At 37.2% G+C, this 19,574-nt stretch overlaps 1 long non-coding RNA gene across 1 annotated transcript in view; it reads right to left on the minus strand.

The window, feature by feature from the left end:
* Positions 1-2,105: 2,105 nt before the first annotated feature.
* Positions 2,106-19,574, minus strand: part of LOC147656314 (uncharacterized) — a 36,821-nt gene continuing 19,352 nt past the window's right edge. The window contains exon 2 of the long non-coding RNA XR_015294645.1: positions 2,106-2,642. This is a non-coding gene — a long non-coding RNA (uncharacterized LOC147656314). The remainder of the gene's footprint in view (positions 2,643-19,574) is intronic.

The following is a 19,574-nucleotide window of genomic DNA, read 5'->3' on the forward strand; positions in this document are numbered from 1 at the left end:
CACACACGGTCACATCAGTAAGGTTAAGAGATTTACGTTGCACACGTGCACCAACAACATCCGCGATGCACGTTCTCGTGCATCCCGCGTAACGAGACAACAGAACTCTTTATAAGGCACGGAATGCCGTTTTAATTTTTCACCGTGCTCCCCTCGCCAAGGGGACGCAATATTCTACGTCGTGTTAAGAATATGATATTGGAGTTAAGCAACCGTTCGCTTAATATCCAGGGCTGCACGTGCGTTAATGTCAAAACCAACGTCACTGAGAATATAACTGTCCCGGGTTTTTTTTTTTCTTTCCTTTCCGAATGAAACAACAATTTTTTGTTGTTCCATGATTGTTTTCCGAAAGGAAGGAGATTGGGCAAAACTGCAATATCATACTTATTTATTAAAATATCGATTAAAAGAATTTCTACAATGTTTTAATTATCGCTTGTTAATTTACATCGTCGCGCATAATTAAAGAATTAAATTACGTATGGAGCAATGTTGCGAATACATAAACTATGTGCATGGAACATTTGTAAAAATCTATCTTTGAAAAATATCTACGATAAGAGTTTTTCAGTTTTTTTCCGATCACGTCGACTGATTTAAAATATTAATTCAAAATTGTATTTTAATATCGTGGGATACAAGGCAATAAACAAATCGAGGCCGCCATAAGAACTTCATCTTTACCTCCCCTATTATTTTCACGAAGTTCGTGAACACACGTGCAACTCGGCTCGAAACCCATAAAATCTTGCTATACGTCCCACTATCGACGTAGTTCACGATCCAATATAGCCGCGGTAAGAAAGCTTTATACGACGATTAATATTTAATATTTCGTCCCGTGGTAGCGTAGTTGGAGTCTTAAACACGGCCTCGAAACAGCCGCCACGATCTTCTTTCCGATCTTCGCTACGATCTTCTCTTCTCTTTTCCCTTCCTCATTTACATGTAACCGTCTCCACGGATGGTCTCCGCTGGTGGAGAGTAAGAGGCTGTAGCAACCAGAAACATGCAACCCGGGGTACATTTCCGTGGCTGCGCAAAAGGCTTGTGTGCAGCGATTGGTCATGTAATAAATTCAGTAAACAAGAAGAGGAATCGAAACAAAAGCATGGCAAAAGAGGAAAATAAGATGGGAAAGTACGAAAGAAACTGGCCACTTGCTACCACTTCTCTTCCTTCTCTTCTTTCCTCCACTTCTCCTCCCCCCTCTCCACTTCGTTCCCTTTCTCGTTCGTTTTCTTTCTCTTGATCTTCTTCTTGTGTTTCTCGCTCGCTGTTGTTCTCCTCCCTCCCCCCACCGATGCGCAGTATGCATTATGCATGTGAGCCAACCTTCGTAATTTCGCGTATCAGATCCAACGTCACGTTAGCTTAAAATCAATGCGCCCAACTCTCTTCCCCCTCCATTTCTATTTAGCCCTTTGAACCCATCTTAGCGGTCTCGACGCTAAGAGTCGAGAGCATTCTTGGGCCAGCTTAACTGTTGTTGCAAACACGATTTACATAATAAGCCATAATATATACCATATAATATACGCCGAGTATTTTGCATAATACTCGGGTCTGGATAGAATCGACGACTTTATTGCGATATAATTGTTTCGTTTACTCCGACGATATTGTTGTTTCTTGTTTTCTTCTATTATTGTGTCGACGATTTATGGGAGGGTGTTTCCAAATCGAAAGACAGCGGTGCAAAAGGGGGGATATCTATCCCCTTCTTGTCGCGTCCTTATCCCTTCTCCGATCTCGGCTTGTTTTTCCAATTAATTTAAATTTTTCAAAGAAAAGATTGCAAGAGAAAACATTTATGGGTAAGAGCCAATTGTTGAAATCGCAACTTAAAACTTACGTTGCTAAATCGATAAATTCATTGATTCCATAGTTAACGTTGAACGAAAATAGAAAAGTAGGATATGATATTCTGCCAGATATAAATATAATAGAAACAATCATTATTAACAATCTAAGAAAATCAAATAAGTAATATCAGCTCAGAGAAGAAGAGCAAAGGAGAAGATCATTGACACCGTGGTTTCAAAAAGTAAGAATTAATAATCTAGAAAATCATGGTTGAATCATGAGTGGACTAAATACACTTAACACAGAACGAAATCTCAATGATTTATTACGTAATTGGTCGCGTTAGAACGTGGATCCATGATAATGGATACTATCTGCCCGATCGATCCTCTTCCCCCGGCTTCCTCCCCGTGGCCATGATGAGTCCGCTGGTAGCAAGAGGTATCTGGCCGTTCGTGTAAAGGCAGCCAATCACGGTCAGCCGGCCGAGAGAGCACACGCTTGGGCCCCAGCGTGTTGTATATCGTCGTTTTGCCACGTCTGCCAGCAGTCTAGACTCTGCGCGAGCTCTCGAGTCCGGTCGTGGCGACGTCACCGGAGTGAATTCACCTTTAGGGCGGCGATAAACGTCCCCGGCTCTGTGTTTTATAACCGTCGCTGCGCCAGGTAGCCAACCAGATTGTTTCCCCTTTAGAGCGCGCCGCATCCACGCGTAACTTGCCGATCTACCGATTCGCATCAGTCCTCTCCTTTTTTCCCCTCTATCTTGCCCCCTTCCTCCCTCTTTTCTTCGATACATCCCGTCTCGTGGAAGAAGGATCTGCAAGGTCGGCCTTGAAACGAAATGGAAGAAGAATAATTGAGAATGGAATTGGAAAAATATTCCACCTACGATTTTTTAGTTGTGCAATGATTTTATGATTTAAAAATACTATATATATATATATATATATATATTTTTTTATATATATATATATATAATTCTTGGTTACCCGTTTATTTAATTATGCGAGAAATATTGCATCCAAGAATCAACTACTGTGAAAGAATTCGATAGAAAGAGAGAAAGAAAGAGCGAAATTCGAAATAGAAAATTCGTCGACAGAATTCGAGAAAAGGGGAGGGGAGGGGGAGGATATCTTTGCGCAGCGATACTTTCCCACTATTTGCCGCTTTGTCTTGCCCCGAGGAACGGAGGAGGGTAGGGATCAAGGTGAGGAGAAGGGTGGAGGGAGCGTGGAGGCGCAAGAAGAGAAGAAGAGAGGACGACGTCGGAGTATCTCGCAGGGACGACGGTGCATGCAGCAGCCTCCCAGCTGCACCCGCGATGCACCTGCCTCCCTTCATTTTGCAGCGTGCCTCTCTCGCGGAGAGAGACTTTCCGAGAAACCCAACCACTCCTCGCACCGTTTTTCATCAATTGTTCTTGCTACCACATTCATGCATCCTTCCTCTTCCCTCCCTCCCCCCCCTCCCCCTCCCCCTCCCCTTCGCGCCCGACTCCTTTAACGTGCCCACCGCAACAACCACCACCCTCTCTTTATCTGCCTCCACTGCGCTTTCTCACGCTCTTCCTTCCTTAACCCTTTCTTCTTTCCTTTCCCTTTCAACTTTTCTCGTGAACGAGGTTTCCGATATCACCGCCGACGACTAAACTAGAAAAGGATCTTGTTCCTGGAACGAGTTGTAAAAGGGTTCTCGCGTGATTTGCTTGGCTAGAAAAGCAAGCGTGTGCGTTGCGAGATGGTTGAAATAGTTTTTACCGTGCATTTTCTTTTTATTCTTCTCTCTCTCTCTCTCTCTCTCTCTCTCTCTCTCTCGTCGGCCTCGAGAGAGGCTTTCTCTTGTGAAAGTGGTAAGTCTAGTTCGTGACACTCGTTGACCTCCTGTTTGAACTTTTTGTTTCGTCGAATGTTTCGCCAATTGTGTTGCGTGCAATTTTTGTGCTTTATCGTGCTTGGAGATTTAAGCTCTCCTTTCTATCTTATCGATAGAAACAAGAGATAATTTTTTTGATTAATAAGCCGAAGTAATATTCGAAAAAAGATCGGAGAGCGAAAGACGATATATTTAAAGATCATCACATCGTAAAATTATAGATTTTGTAATTTTTATAAGACTACTTGAAAATTATAATTGTTAGGAGGAGAATAACTTACATTCTCGCGTATTTTCAATATTGCGATATTAACTCCTTATAGATAAACGTAAAAATAAATAAAATCATGAATTCGTATATAAAAGCTCAATTACCTCCAACATGACACATTATCGAAGATAATATCAAATGAAAAACAACAGAAATTTATTAACACTCCTACGAAGATCGCCATTTTTCAAGGCATTTATTATTTATTTAACAAGAAACTTTAATTCGTCGACTTTCGATATACCGATAAATCAAAACCCCCCCGCGTCAACCTCGGCCGAGCAGAAATGTTTTCGCATCGAACATTGGAACGAGACAACGGCCGAGGAAGTTTTCCCGCGGGAACGTTGGCCAGATATTACCCAGGCATCGAGGACGGGTGCACCCGTTACAACGGGTGTTCCTCGTCAAGGAGGGCACGAGACGCACGGAGAAACGGACCCTCTCGGCTCGGAGATCCTGAATGGTAATGATTATAGCAAATTGCTCTTGCTTGGCTTGGGGGTGCCTAATAGCCACTCAGTGGGGCTGTTGAAACCCGTGCACCCCTTCGTTCAACCTTTGATCCCCCCGCCCGAGTCAACCCTTCAAATCTTCATTGTTTCTACCCTGTTTCAAGCGCGGCTGGGCCCCTGAACACCACCCTCCTCCACCTTCCCTCCCCGTGGATGCTCTCTCGAATATATATATATATATATACGCGTGTACGCCATCGTCCTGGACCCTGGATGGCTGTGTGTCTGCCTCGTCTGCATGCACTTCCTCCGCGTTCCCCTCCCGGTTTGTCTGTTTGTCAGTCCTCTCTTTCTTTGTCGCCACGGATACGATGCTCGTGCGTGTTCCAGGGGGAGCGAGTGAGACGGGGTTAAAGGGGTTGACGGCATTGGGAGGGAGGAGTTAAACTTCTTGACTCATCGGCTGATCGGTCGCCTTGGCCTGGCTTAATTAGCAAATGCGGTGGATCAGTTTTTCAGCGGCCCTTTGTGACGTCGCGTTTATTGGCGTGCGAGAAACGCGTTGTCCTCGAGAGGAGAACGACGACATCTTGCGGCGAATCTTGAGATAGGATCAAGACGGAATACACTTGGAATGTTGGTTTTGATATTGTACGAATGGTGGAGAGATATTGCAATTGTTCTTTGTCGCTCGTTCGATATTGCTCGTGTAAAATAATACGATCGAAATGAAGAGATTGCATTTAAAAGTTGATTAACGTGTGTATATCAAGGCAAATGTTCTTAAATGATAATATCTCTTTCCGTATTATTTCATTCCTCATTACAAATCTCAAATGTTTCCGATTTTATACACCTTGTGTTCCGAAGCTAATTTAATCGAAATAATTAAAGTTCTCAAAATTGAATTCCATAAGATCAGATCAGAGAAGAAGATCATCCGGAAGATTGTAATCGCCAAACGAGATAGAAGAGTTTCATCGATAACACGACAAATTAAGAAACAAAGTTTCTTAAATCGCCGTTTAATCTCACAGGCTAATTTTCAACGTCATCATCCCCAAGGAAAAATGCAGAAACGCCATTAAAACCTCCAACAACAACCTAACGAAACGAGTACATCATCCCCTCCCTCCCTCCTCGTTAAATATCTACTATACACACATCTCGTTGCAAGATCATCCTCTCGTAGCAACTTGTTCGAGAGGAAGTTCGCGCGTGGAGAGCAGCTTCTCAACCAGCATCCTCGCGAGACCAACACGCGATCGCAACCGATGATTACCGGCCAGGCGCGATCCACGTCAGATGTCGGGACCCCGCAACTTTGTACTCTCGATATATATCCATACACTTTCTTTTCTTCTCCTTTTTCCATCCTCGAGTTTCTCTCGTTATTTCGTTACCACGCTGTATACACACACACACACAATATATATATATACATACACACCGCACGCGTGGTCGTGCGTGCAGGTGATTGGAGTGCACCAGTTAGCGTTGCGGCGGCGAAGAAGAAGAAGAAGAAGTGGAGAACGAGCGATATATGCAATAATGGCGAGTGACCCGAGCGAGTGAGTGACGTGTGTGCCGGGAGTGAGTCTTCCGGGGCTTGGTGGACCGAAGTGGAATGGCCTTTTCGAGTTCTCCGGAGAAGAGAGAAGGCGACGCGTGGTGTTGGTGGTAGTCGGTGGAAAAGGCGAGGAGCACACGAGAGGCAGGGGAGAGACCGGCCGGCCGCCTCCAGGGGCTACGCTCGTTGCTGCCCACGCCGTGGCCCATCTATCCACGTCCAACGTGGCCACCTGCGCAACTTGACAGCCCCGCTCTCTAACGATGCGCATACGTACGATCCTTCAACCAGACGCGTCCTCAACTCTGCCTCTTTTCTCTCGCTCCCTCTTTTTCGCCTCTCTCTCTCTCTCTCTCTCTCCTTAACTCGCTGTCTCTTTGCGCGTTCCTCGGCTCACGCGTTCGCGCGATGTGCTCGCGAGAAGAGGGCGGACCTGGAGAATCGAGAATGTGACTGTGTCGCTGCGCTTTTGGAAAATTGTTGTTGGGGCGAAAAGTTGTGTTGGTGGTGGAAAGAGAGAGTGTTGGTATTGGGAAGGGAGGTGTTGATATAGGTGAGGATGCGAAAGGAGGCTGGTGAATTTCTTTGATCGTTAAGGAGGAGGAGATTGATGTCGAGGTGGGAAAAAGGCGCGGGGATAACGTATTTATGGGCGACTTAGGAGCGGTGCGAGAACGATATATGTTGGAATGAAGAGTGCTTGGTGCGGAGACTTGGAGGTGTGAAAGACGAGTGTTTGCGCAGAGTGCTTGAGATTATCGCGTGAGCGAAGGGTGCAAGAGTTCCTAAGGTTTTGGGTGGATTATCCGAGTGTCTTTTAGAAATGTTTGCGAGTCGAGTGAGGGATAGAGATGGAGAGATAGCGAAAGGGAGAATGTGCGCGTAAGGAGGACAGGTGGTTGTGGAAAAAAATTGTGACAGGATTATAAAATTCAAGATAGAATTTCAATGCAGTTTATTGGCAAGTTCTAGAAAATTGCCCGTGAAAGTAGAGGAATAAGTGGGTCTTTTGCGAATTATTTTTTTCAAAAATTCCAGAAAAATCGAACACGATTAACACGGTGATTCACGAGCTCGTGTGATTTACGATTTGTTTATGCTTCACGTGCCGTTGATCGTGCCATTCGTTACAAAGACCAATCTGTATTTTAAAGCAAACCGATCCGCCTGATTTTTCGCAGAAACCTCCATCCGCTATGGGGCTAGATCTTGCCCATTATTTTATGGTCGTGGGTATTGTGCGGACACGGTGTTGGCCGACAATAAATTACGCTGAATTCTACTATTCATCACCAAGCCGTGCGCTGAACTTAGGACCCCAATTATCCACATTTTATCTTCGCGGCGACCATTAATCATAGCCCCGCCAGATGTAATGAATGACCCGTTCGATAACAATACGAACGTTGTCACAATAAATATGATTTTCCGCGATGGGCCACGGTTTACACGAGCCTAATGTCGCCTTTCGCTTCCGAGGCGCGCGAACTCATCAATTACGCCATTTTTTCCCCGACCGCGCCATCTTGGTTGGCGCGAAGATCGAGTTATTTGAATAGAAAAAAAGTTGAAAATTGAGATTCCAACAGTGGTGTTTTATAATTTGAGAAACTTATGAGAAAGAACAATTCCCATTTCAGATTCTCAATCGTGAGAATCAAATTTCCATTAATTAATTATAGGTAGTTTTGAGGCGGAAAAACTTTGAACTGGATATTGAAGAAATTAAAAGAAATTAATAATTTCAAAAATATATATTCAATAATTCGTAAATATTAGCAATTTGGTAAAAATTGAGAAATTAGGACTACGTTAAAATTTGATGTTGAAATATATTATATCTGGAATTATTATAGATAATTTATAGATGATTTAAATGGATTCTGATTGATAAATGACTATAACTGTTCTTTAATATAACGGTCAATTATATTTCTTTATAATTATTCTATATGAATACCGGATGATGGATGACAATTCCTCGTGGATGATTAATTTTCAATGATAACTGATTATGCATTTCTTCCATTCTACAATGGTCGAATGATCGACGCTGAACCATTACAATTGTTTTGTAATAAGCCCTTAATAATAGCTAATAAAAATTTCGTAAAAATAATCGTTTCTTTCTTATCTATGATAAATAACTAAAATTTTTCATCAAATTTACATAATTAAGTTATATAGTCGTACACGATATATTATACAGTCGAACGTAATAAATCTTCTAAAGATAAAAATAATTATTATTTTCGGATCATTTAATGATACGAGACTATATTTTTCTTCAGGTTATAAATCTAGAACTATCCCAAGTCTTCAATTACTATAATCATTCTTTTTATATATAGTTAATTTTAAGATAAGAAAGATGGAAAAAAATTATTATTCTTTCTTTCGAGACCTCTTTTCTTAATCTGAACTGTAAAATCGATCTATATATATATATATATATATTAAATACTAAATCATTTTAACTAGTCTATAATGTATTCTGAATAGTAGGCAATTATTATAATATCGTAAGATTATCTTATAAAATTACCCCATAAGTGACTATATTCACTCCTCATATATAATAAATCCTTAACAAGAATGAAAATAATTCTCTTCTTACGTGAGTATAATTTAAAGATAAGTATATAAGTATATATAATTTCCCTTCTTATACTTGGTTAACAGGTCATTCGATATTTATCCCTTGCACATTTCACAATATCTACTCGTATCAATAATATATATTTTAACTAATTCATTTTTTGAATAGTTTAAACTGTGATACTAAAGAAATATCAAATATATAAAATCCAGTAAAATCATAAATAGAAAGAAATAATAACTAAACTTTAAATATTTATTTCAATAATAAAATCAATTATTTAAACTACTCACGAATAATTGAATTAAAATACATATCGACCACTAAAGACAGATCTTGACCCAATTATTAGAGTTTCGATCTTTCGATTTTATATAAATAAAAACCGCTGAAGCACAACAACTTACCACAGAACTTTTAAAATAAATTAATTTCCATTAGTTAATCCTCGAGTATTCTCGAATATTTGAAATATTTTAAAAATGATACGATGTATACATGTAACGAATTTGACCACAATCGCGCGAACGAATATCCAATAACAAGCGGCCGCAATCACCGGCGAGCTGAGAATAGCGAAAGGGTTCATCGTCACCGGAAGATGCTTTCTCAGGGTTTCCCGTAAAACGCTGTTAAAAAACTGAAAGCCACTATAAGGCCACAAGTACAATGGGCCAGGCCCGTTCCTCTCTTCGACCGCTGGCCGAAGGTTTTTCAGCGCCCTAGTGGTCAATTTCCCACTCAGACGGAATCATTAGTCTACGGTGCACGGTGCACGGGGTACTTGGTCGCGCAACCCTGACGAGGAGGCGAAGTACACTCGATATGAACGTGGCGGAGAAGGAGCGCGCGGTGAAACCAAACTCTCTCGCAATCAGAGATCGGGAAGGGCGATATCCAACCGCGAACGCGATCCTCGTTGCTCTCTCGGCTGGGGGACGCTCGAGTCGAGTATTTTTGCGCCGAGCGGACCGCCCTTTGTCGTTGCCTTTGCTCCAACACGTACGCGGCCAGACCGAGCGCGTGACTTCAACCGATACTGACCTGCGATCCTTGTGAGAATATTCGATTAACTCTTTTGCTTTTGAACGAGGTATGATACAGCAGTATGATATAAATAGCGAAATATCCGTGTGGGAAAAAATCTTTTAAATTTAATGTTTGATAGATTTTTAATATCGCTTCTGGCAAGTTTTTCTAAGATGTCGCATTTTCCTTTCCTTTATTTCATTTCAAAGTCAGAATTTCTTGATATAGAAAATTATATTTGCTAGAAACGAAAATTATATTGTGGTAAATTATTATAGAATAAAGATTAGATAATGCGTAATTAACTATTACATAATTGATTACTAAAATATAAATCTCTATTTCTTTATAGTGGGTATTTCTTTATCCGTTATTTTCCCTCATTTTTTTATGCCATATTATTATTAAGTTTCATCTCTTTCAAGATTGAAAAGATACTGAAAGCGTACTTTTTGGATTTCATGTTGGAAATGAGTTTTTCTCAGAAAAAGTATATTATTCAAGTGAATCAATCTATAATAATTTTATTTTCTTTAAATAAAATTTATAATAATAAAGAATTTAATGAAATAAGAACTTAAAATAATATTAATTTTTTAATTTTTTTAATGAAAGGATTTAATAAAGAATAAATATTTGAAGAGAATTTCAAAAACTGGATATAAAAATTCTTTAGTTAATAAATTAATAAAATTGTTCTAGTTTTAAGAAAAATTATAATGTTATAGGAATATTCTATACACATATGAAACGATATTGTATTACAAGAACAAGAAAAATTTAATAGATACAGGGAAACAAAACGATTATGAATGAGAATAAATTAGGATCTTGATGGGGGAAAAAATGGATTAAAAAATTCAAAATGAATACAAACAGATTTTTATTCGTTGCAATGAGTATTAAAGTAATTTTAAACGCAATCTTACCTAAAAATAAATCTAAAATAATCTTACTTATCTTATACCATAATCTTGTTTGATTATACGTACGAATTTTTATTGAAATACTAATTCCGTTTCAATCCTGTCCAATTAAAACATAATTTACGTAAACATAATTTACGAGCTAACGCATTATCCTTTCCTTAATAATCTTTTGAAATTTAAAAATCAAACTCACGCTTAATAACTCATGTATGTTTGATAATATTCGCCACAATTAACATTTCAACAATTCATCATATACAAATATTTAAGTAACATCTTTATCTCAAACCGATTTTGAAATATTTCATTATTAAATTATTCCAATATTTAAAAGATATTGCGACATTGCTTCGTTTTTAAAGTCTTCATCAGCGAATTATTCACTTCAATTCTGAAAAAAATCAATTAAATCATTTGTTCGAGCTAAGTACTTAATTTTCAAAATAAAATGTATAATCTCATTTTTATATAATGATATATATAATTATATAACGCAAATAGTTTACAATACAAAGAAAAAATAAGATAATTTATATAATAGAAGAAATACAATTAACATTCATTATGTACATTTAATAACGTAAAAATTTCATCGAAAATAAAAGATGCTCCATGATTTTTTAGCAGAAGCTAAACATAAGCATCGAAGCGTGAATGAAAAAATTATCTCGCGAGGATATGAGAGAAATAAGAGAAAAGATAAAAATTAAATAAAAAGATATCAAAGGGGGATGTCAAGTTATATCCCAAGAAATCAACCATCTATTACATAATAATTACGATTAGTATCTTCAACATGTCTGGTAGCGTGAGAAGAGGATCTTCCAAGATACATTTTGCGAACTATTTTCATGATGTTCCTTCGATCTTTTTCACTCTTTTTTTTTTTTTTTTTTTTTTGTATTTATTTCCTGCTCGAGAGCTCTACTTTATCGTACACAGGCATGGATTAGAGGGCATGGATTATTCCGAGAGGAAGTAGGCGTACCGTGTTTCTCTACCTGGCCGCCATCTAGCGTTTTTTCGTGTTTTCCTCGATTTCGTTTATGCATCGAGCCAGACGTCACGTTTCGCCGTTAAGCACTGTAAGTACTGTGATCTCACTCGTGTTTACCAGACCGGTCATGTTTTATAATCGATCGTCGACGATGATTTATTTTTCATCAATATCACAAGCCCGTATCTTTCTTTAAGCTGTTTGTATATCTTGTGTACATGTAATAAATTTACGTAAATTGCCGTAAACACACGAATTGGTAGGCTTTATTATCTCGAGTTTCGTTTCTTCGGCTTCTTTTTCTGTCGCGAAACACGCCACACGGTATTATTATTGTGATTTATAGTATAATATTGGGGTGAAAATAAATGGAAAAGGGAAAAAGAAGAGATTATGTAGTTTATAGCGCATGTCGACATTGATGGTCTTCGGGATATTGAACGAACTTATTAGCCCTTTTTCACGAGTATCGAATACAGCATTATTTAATGACGACCGTTATTCATCATTATTTGTTTAATTTAAAGTCGCGGAGGCTGAGTAATGCGTAATTAACTCGTGAAAATTTTTTGATTTACCGTGAAACAGTTTCCAGATTTATGTATAAGAAGAGATTTATGAATCAAAGAACGTGAGGCAAGGAAATGATCAATTTTTCAATGTCCAAGTTATTTTAGAGAGAGATATAAACTTTATTTTGAACTTTGAGTTTTCTTTGATTTTCTTTTTTCGATGTAGAGTAAAAAAAGTAGAATTTTTAATAGAAGATAATAGTTTTAAAGAAGAAGAAGAAGAAGAAGAAGAAGAAGTAGCATTTAAAATTTATAATGTTAACATCAATCAAATAATTCATATTCGTGATTATTAAATGCTATTTTATTAATATTATTATTCGTGCTATTTAAAATAAACTGTTTCATTTGCGGACTGTTCTCTTAAATTAAATTTCTATCTTTAAAACTTCAGCATGATTTAAACTACGATCTCTTTAATTGTTTTTGAACAGATTATCTCGTGCTCGTACAAGAAAATCATTAATGAATCTATAATCGATCTTTTCAACAAATGATTACGATTCTTCGAGAAAAACCTCAAGGATTCTCGAGAACTTTATTTAATAATTATTTAAAAAAGCACATAAGTAATTTCATTAACTTATAATTCGATAATTATTAAAAAAAATCTCGTGGCAAGAAATAAATTTTCCAGAAACGACAGTTCAATTTCATATGAATTAATCTAATAACTTTTTGACCAATCTAATTAGAGATGAAGAAAATGGGAAAAATCAAATTTAACATGGGCAAAAATGGTTATCGGGATGATCTACAAGCCACCCCATCTGCCCAGCTGTCAAAAATAATTAACGAGAGTAAAAATATCCGTCTGATTGTGTTCTGCCATAATGAAGCTTCATCGTGGCGTAATTTACAGTGTAACGCGTGCAGATCTATCATCGATAATTGAACGAATGATTGGAATAAGCACGTGAAATAACACGGGGCCATAGATCATGCATTTTCAATCGATTTATCTGTGTAAATCTGCACGAATATATACATATATTCGTATTCGAATCCTTCCTACATACATACATATCGTTGCCAATTTACAAGGTGAACGTTAGTTAACGTACGTGCATGCAACGTGCGAAATGTACGCGTGAAAGAAAGAAAAAGGGAAAGGAGAAATTAAAGAGAGAAAAAAACAAAAATGAAAAAGGGAGAGTGGAAAGGAAATAATTTGTTCGATGAGTACAGCAGATTTAATTGATTAGACCTCGAGAGAGCACAGCTGAATGAATTACACGACGTGAGATTAATAATAAAAGATAACCCGTTATAAGTCGCGTAAATGCGATACCTTAAACTCATTTTCAAGTTTTATATTCCAATAACGCTCGCTGATGAACACGCTTTTTTATAATTTCTTTGGCCCTCCCTTCGTATCCGAGATCATCTAACAAAAGGGTTAACACCAAACTTGATTAGTTATAATATGAAAAGAATCTCGAATCTTGTATCTTCCTCGGGAGAAGTAATTACGATCGTTCTAACTGAAAGGTGAACGAACCACGGTATCGTGATTACGCCGATCATGAAATGCATATCCTTTATTTTTCCTGTTTACACGAATGAACAAATTTAGAGGAAGAGAAAGAGAGTAGAAAATTAAAGAATCACCACAGGAAGTAAGAAGAATAAAATGATCATAATTCTTGAAAATGTTCGAATATTTCAACAATACTTTCCTATTTACTTCATACCAAAAATTCTCGAATCTTGTTATTTCTCGTCCATGACTCATCCCTAGGAAACATTCCCAAAGACATCGAATCTGAACATGAAACTGGATAAACCCTGTCTACCGACCGCACGAGTGTAACCGAATCAAAAAAAAAACTTGTTCCCCACAGCCAGTCCAGTTACTCCCCGCGAGTGGTGTAATCCTTTCGCGTCTAACAGGTACGCAGGATACGCACAGGATACCCGTTGGAGCCTCCCCTCCACTCTTCTAACCGCTGTTCCCTCCGTCCTCTCTCTCTCTCTCTCTCTCTCTAGCCAACCATTAACGTGCACATAAGTAAGTACGTGTACGGCCTCGCGCGCACACGCGCGCCACGGTGTGGCCGCCCGTTGGATTACACGCACACGGCCGATCGTTCGTGGCCCCGTCTAGACAGCCGTCAGACGTATTATTGGGTTCGCGTAACTCTATGCTACATAGCTATCGCGTTACACGTGTATGTCGCGGCCGCGAGCGCGCGCCCGCGCTTACGCGGACCAGTTCGCGTACGTATTACGTACGCGCGCGCCAATACGCGAAGGAGTACGGCTCGTTACGTGTACAGGATCGTTTACGAACGGTATATACACGTTGGTGGATCGTTCGTTTGGTTGTTTAACACGTTCGCCGCGTACCACTCGGTTCTGCGTTGAGAGATGTACAAGTGGATACAGAAAATATATATTTTCATATGTATTTCTTTCGTTCTCCGATGATGCGTTTTTCCATTGGGTTTCTTGATTAAAATTTTGTAATTATTTACGAAATTTAATGTAATCGAATGTGATGAATACGCGTATTGTGAATTTATTAATTTTCAGAGGAAGGATAAAGGTTTGAAAAAGATGTTTTACAACTTGTTGAAAATTGTTTTGTAATTGTTTTTGCGAGATATGTTTAAAGATTTTGAATTTATGTGGATAACTTTTATAAATCATGTATCGTAGTGATGTTAAGAGGAAAATTATGAAAATTACTTTCTTTAAATATTTTATCATTTCAATAATTATAATTTCGTTGTTTGAATTTTTGAAAATCAACAGGACAATTTTTGAAAAAAATTTGAGATGGGCAAATTTGCAGGAGTAAAGCAAAAATAGAATTTTTGAATTGAAGATTAAATTGTAAAATGAAGTTGTTTCAAAAAAATTCAAGATAATGCATCATAATCCTAATCATCAAAGGGACACCATTCGTGAATCATGTTGTAGATATACGAGAACTCGACAAGTTTCAGCTGACATAACCGTTGCTAATTACCAGTCCAGCCCGATTGCCTCGCTAAATCGGCTCGATGCGTCTTCCACACGTGCGTACGCGTGTGCGTGTCATGTGCACCAGCGTGTGCGTGCAATGTGCATGTCGCTATCCACGTGCACAACGAATTGCAGCCTCCAATAAACATGAATCTTATCCAGTCTTTCACAAACATTGAAATTTTCTTTCATTGCAGTTACATTGAGCAGAGAAGAAATTTAAACTTTCTCAACAACGTAATAAAATTATGAAGAATAATAAAATAAGCAAATTATCAATTATTGTGGAAGCATTAATTTCTGAAATTGTGAAACCGTTTTTTTTTAGACAAATTTATATTTCGTGAATTCATTTAAAATTATTGAATACGATGAGTATAAAATTGTAATTATTATATAAGATTCAAACAAAAAGTAACAAAAAAAGCAATAATATTATCAATGCAAAATATTTATATATACTTTTCTACACTTTCATTCATGCATCTTGAAAATTTACGAAGTTATAACTTGTTGAATTTATGTAATAGAGCCCTGAGGATATTGAAGATAACGTCGAAGATGAAGAAAAATGTTAAGATTACAACTTTTTCATTGTTTTTCCTTTTTGAAATCATATTTCTCCCATTTTTACACAAGTATCAAGTAAGTAACGATGAAAGATAACAATTATTAAACAACAATCCAAGAATACTAAAAAGTTTTTAGAATATTTTCATTGTTTCTTCAAAAATTTAATTTCGAAAATTATGAAATTATCCTTTTCACATCTAATAATAATGTTCCTGTAACATTTATAACAATATATAATTTCACATGAAAATCTCCCCAAAACCCAGAAATTTCCCCAAATCCCCCGCAACAAAATGAAGAAATTATATCCCTATATAAACCGGGCCAACCGTATTATTACAAATCCATAGATCACCGTCCAATATACGAATCCTCGCGGGTTTCCAAAAGGCAGGGGGCGATGTTCCTTGGAAAAAATCATTTTTCAAACGCGCAATCATTTTTGCCACGGGTATAAATTACACCCGGGCTTTATGATTAATTCATGATTAATTTACGAAACATATCATCATTTTCTCATCCGACACCGTGCTGTTTTTAAAAAAAAAAAAAAAAGAAAGAAAACGCACACGCGTGCAACAGGGACACGCGAAAAATCCTTGAGCTCCCGAGCAGAATCGCGCTGTCCGCAATTCTGAAACGTGGTAATTGCACGCGCGCAAAATCCGCTCGTTCGATCAAGGTCGATCCATCGCTGTATCCGAGAGAGATCCATCACGATCCACACGGGTTGTCCACGGGTTTCGTCCGTGGAAAAATACAAATCTTGACGAGGAACACGCGTGTCAGTGGGTTGCACGTCGACGACGGGAACGAGTTCGCGCCGGCTAGCCGTCCACGTCGTAATTATCCGTTCCTCCAATTTGCAAACTTATATGTAATTCAAATCGGTGCTCGGCCGCCGGCTAATGCAATAATAATGACTTCGTGGAAACTACGCAAGGGCTTGTGCGAACATGTAACACACTCGTGACGCTAACGTTCCTAGCTCGATCTCGTTTCTCGTTCGAGATAATCGACCGTCATCCTTCGATGACCGTGAAAATCGACGATTTTAGTCGAGGGTAAAGTTTCGATAACTCGTTTGTCATTGTTTTGGAACTCGATGATTAAAGTGAAATCGTGCTAAATTGTTTAAAACTTTTGAGAGCTTAGCTAGTGTCAATGATTGAAAGGGGGGTTTTGTATTTTTCTTGAATTATCAAAATTCAAAGCAAATGATGGTTTAACGATAAATATATCGATAAAATGGGGGTATTCTTTTACTGTGGAGCCAACAATGAACCGCTTCATATAATCCGGATTAAACTGATAATCAGTCTCTTTGTCGATATACGTAATATCACATCCTCTCATTTTATCTTATTAAATAAGAATTGTACCATTGCATTTACATATTTTCGAAAATAATCTAATACAACTTCACTCATTATAATTTAACATTTATTCCATACATGATATAATACACAGAATTTGTAGACAATTACAAAAGTACAAAAGCTTCGAACACTTTATTATAAGCTCAACTCCGCAATAACAAATTCTGTTTTTAATGAAACATTTTGAATAAAGCAATTTCTTGTTTCTATTCTATTTACAGAATATCAATATGAAAGATATCGGGAACCAACCCTTACATTTCTCATTTTTAAATACAATTTTATATATAAAACATTAAGATAACGAAACATATAAAAGCCTTTATGAAAAATATTCTCAACTCAAGAAAAAGAGTTATATAAAACCCTTTATTATTCTTTAATCTTCGTTAATCAAAATTTCCCAACTGGACAAATTCCCTGGTAATAGCAATCCATAGCAAAGACGATCACAATTTCGTACGTGAAAATATCACAGTAAACGATGATGTACCACAATGGAAGCTGGCAAGCGCTTGCTCCCCTTGCTTTAATTAAAGAAGCACGCGTGGCTCCCCCTTTCGTCTTTTCGGCGGAAATATCGCGTGCACCTACGCGATATTTTTGTCCCCGGGAAGAGGCGAGTATCGCCCGAAGCGGGACCGTGGCTCCACTTTCTGGAACCTGTCTCAATGAGACTACCTATTTATAGGTGGACAGTGGCGGCCACGTCCAGCTGAATGAACGGTTACGTGTATCCGCGACTGAAATCACGCATGATCGATCATCACGCTTTCCTGTTCTGGGAACAAGAAAGCGTTCAGGTAGAAGAAGGCCACCGGTTGCGTTTAGAATACATTAGGGGCTGCTGCACTTTCATTCCTTGTTTCTCTTTCTTTTTTTTTTTTTTTCTTCTTTTTTTTCTCGCGGCGCTCAGCGACTGACGGAGGCTCCGTGGGATCCCTACCGTGAGATGGAGTAGATGCAGATGGAGGACGGAGGATGCAAGAAATTTTCGAAATTTCAACGCGTGTTACGGTTGTTCGTGCTCGATAATTCAGAAATGTTGATTTTTTAATTTTCGCGTGTATTTCGTTCAACATATTATAATGTTCGTGATTATTATGTGTACATTACGTTGTCATAGGGATTTCCCATTCTGTGGCAGATGATGATACGTCTGTAAATTTTTGTAAAAGATTGGAGAGACGAAAAAGAGTTTTAGCTGGACTTTTTTTTTTTTTTTTTTTTGAAATATGTATTCGATGCTTATTAGTATTAATAAAAATCAATATCCATGATCGATTTTTTCGATTTTTGGTCATTCAGATTGGAGAAATTGTTTTAATATTAAGTATATTATATTAAAATTGAAAGAAATATAAGCGTACAGGGATTTTCTAAAGATGAATTAATCTTTTGTGAAAAATGAAAAAAAGATATTAGAAATCTGTAAAAGATAAAATATTCAAATATAATTATACGATCAATATTTTTTTAATATTCATAACGATGGATTATTTCTAATTATTTTACTGTTGTATAGATAATAATGTCGAAATTATATTCTGTATAATAAAATCTTAGAGTTATAGATGATTTTTTAATAGTAATCATTTTTGTTACTATAATTCAAACGTAATAATTAATCTAAATATCAAGATTAAGATTGAAAAAGATTGTAAATAGTGATAAATTCTTACAATATAAAAATACTGAAATGATATATATATATATATCGATAATCATTATTATATTCTGTTTCATTATTCAAAGGATATACGGTACAATGTACAATCTCGTAGTCAGTTGAAGAAGGTTTATTGAACTGAGACCACTTTCTTACGTCAGCCTTGTGTAAGTAGTTTTCAATAGCGCGTTTCCGCTTTTGAATATCGGTAATCGTTCATTTGCCTACGCGTTTCTTTTTTTTTTTTTTTTCCTAGCAAAATTACACCGTTGCTATCCTCAATTATTCGTACTAAGCATTATCTATGCGTAATATTAGGAATATTAGCTATGTAAATGAATTTATTACAAAATTTGAAGCGATTTGCGTAAAATTTTGCAACATTGTTAATCCTAGTCAGAAAAATCGTGAAAAAAAAAATTCAACACGCTTTTAAAATTCCTTCTTATAATTACATATCATGTAAAAATATATGCAATTACTTGTACTGTCAAAAAAAAAAAGGTTTCCAATAAAATGTTGCATTAACACAAGATTAAGCAAAACTGATATTAGAAATTTCATTATACAAATATTCTATTATCGAGGAACTATTTTTTTCGAATTTGCACACGTTCATATAATATACAATATACGATACCGACAAAATTTAAACATGCATATTTAGCACGATTATTGAAAACATCTAAGAATTTATAAAACAATTTATAGATGCCATAGAACTAGCAATCTGCAATTATCGATACATTAAAAAGTTTGCTCAAATTTAAACAACAAAATCAATCGTTAATACAATTATTTTTGCGAACAAACATACTATCTCCCACAAAAATATAATAACTCCCCTATTAATTCAAATAACACAGCAGATTCC

Source organism: Apis florea, unplaced genomic scaffold (assembly GCF_048593485.1).
Source record: "Apis florea isolate Af1SG1 unplaced genomic scaffold, ASM4859348v1 contig_3798_pilon, whole genome shotgun sequence".
Lineage (NCBI taxonomy): Eukaryota > Metazoa > Arthropoda > Insecta > Hymenoptera > Apidae > Apis > Apis florea.